The sequence below is a fragment of the Galeopterus variegatus genome, unplaced genomic scaffold (genome assembly GCF_000696425.1).
Source record: "Galeopterus variegatus unplaced genomic scaffold, G_variegatus-3.0.2 Scaffold6542, whole genome shotgun sequence".
NCBI lineage: Eukaryota > Metazoa > Chordata > Mammalia > Dermoptera > Cynocephalidae > Galeopterus > Galeopterus variegatus.
The window spans coordinates 505-2,490 of record NW_007732653.1 but is presented as its reverse complement, the minus strand read 5'-3'; the positions used below and the strand labels follow the sequence as shown (position 1 = coordinate 2,490).

At 44.9% G+C, this 1,986-nt stretch overlaps 1 pseudogene; it reads right to left on the bottom strand.

Annotated features, from left to right (window-relative positions):
• Window positions 1-515: 515 nt before the first annotated feature.
• On the bottom strand, window positions 516-1,720 carry LOC103606384 (annotated as a pseudogene).
• Between the last annotated feature and the right edge of the window lie 266 nt (window positions 1,721-1,986).

Sequence of the window (1,986 nt, the reverse complement as noted above, 5' to 3'; positions counted from 1 at the left end):
AGAAATATAAAGCAGGGCATTAAATTAAATTTCTGGATCTAGTACACTAAAAGAGTGAAACATAGGAAAAGTTATCCATTGTTTTATGGAAGAAATAAAGACATGCAAAAGCCAATTTTCAGTTGTACAGTATTTTGCAAAGTATTTGGCTTTGAGGCATCTGCTAATTGAAGCAGACATGCACAGTATCTATTCCTGCCCTATATCCTAGATCCCTCCTTCCCCATCCCCAGCAATCTACCTTATACCAAGAACTGTGGATATGAGCGCAAGTCATCCTAGACAACCCAGTGAACGAAGTTAGTGTAATGCACTGGTGTCAAGTGTGAGATAAAAAAAAAAAAAAAAAAAAAAAAACCCTTTTCAGTCTTCATCAAGGTTCTGCTGTAGAAGAAAATTGACAGCCAAATTCTTCTCACAAGCAAAATATGCTTGTATCACAGTCTTTCAGGAAATCCTAATGCCTTTGACCTATCCATAGCTTCTTTTTTCCTGAGGTGTTAACTGAATGTAGTTCATGTGACCACTTCCAGCTTCTGCAGTTCCACCATTGCACGTCCACCTCCTTTTCCTCCTTGACCAGCTTCTTGAAGTGATTCATTTAACATCTGAGTAAAAATGGTGTTGGCTAATTTGCTGCAGTAATTAAGCATTCTCTCAACCTATCTGTTGCAACAATGCTGAAAGCAGGGAAGGATTCTGTTGAATAATTTGTCTCATCTGTTGAAACTGAGGCTGATTCCATAAAAATTCAAGGGGATGTCCTCCAGGAGCATATCCTCTACAACTTGTTGTAGCAGTTGCTCAGGAGCCCAGTACCATTGCCTGACTTTCCCTATCTCCAGGGATTCTCATGAGAAGATACTCCACTGCTCTATCAGCGTGCTGAGACTGGCTCTCAGAGCTGCGGTTACTTGCTGTCTTTCATAGCCCATGGACACGATCTCAGTTACCATATTCTCCTAAGACTGAGCTGTCACAAGTGCGCTTGTTGACCGAGAGGAATCTCCTGATGTACTGTCAGTCTATGTCGGGCTGGTAGCCACTGGTGTCTCCACTGGCTCTTCCTCAGGTTTCTCTTGTTTAGTTGCACTAGCAGGTGCGGGTTCAGAAGGTGCTGTCCTTGTCACTGGAGTGAGGACGCAGATGTGGAAGTGGGAACAAGAGCAGGGTCGGGGGTGGGGCCTGAGCTGACTGTGGCAGTGGTGGCAGGATTTGATTGCTTAGTTGTAGTTGGTGCTGGTGTCAGTGCTTTGGGTTTTACCACCATAACCACCACACAGTTTTTCTCATCAATTTTATTTTCTTTGAGAGCAGTATCATCATGAAGGATTTTGCACTCATAAGTTAATTTTTGACCTGCTACTGGAGAGGCACCCTTCCCCTTTTCAGATTCAATCTTTCAGTGCTTTCACCTTCTCCTCGGGGTCGGTGTCGATCTGGAAAGTCTGCTGCTGGAGGGGGGTCTATGGCCCAGCCAGGGCTCACCCATACTCCCTGCGCTCTGGGGAGGAAGGGAGTAGGGTGGGGGCTTGTCACATTTGCTGCCTCTGTGACAGACACCTCCCATGCTCACCTGGGCTTCTGCACTTCCACCCTTGCCCAGCGCCAGGCCCTGAGTCCACAGGAGGGGCCAGGGTCTCTGTGGGGACAAGAAGAGAATCCGCTGTGTATCACAGGGCAGTGGCCGCCACCATCGCGACTCCCTGAGACATGCTCCCTGCAGTGAGTTTTAAAATCACTAACTATGAAGCCTCCAATTTTTTTTCTTCTTCATAACTGTTTTGGCTATTCAGTTTCCCTTGAGATTCTATGTGAGTTTTAGAATGGAGTTCTGCATTTCTGTAAAAAACACATTGAGATTTTGATAGGGGTTGCACTGGGTGGTCTAGACATCTTCATAACATCAAGTCTTCCATTCCATGAACATGGAGGTCATGGAAANGTTCTTAGCTAATACAGAAAAATATTTACATATATCAGAAA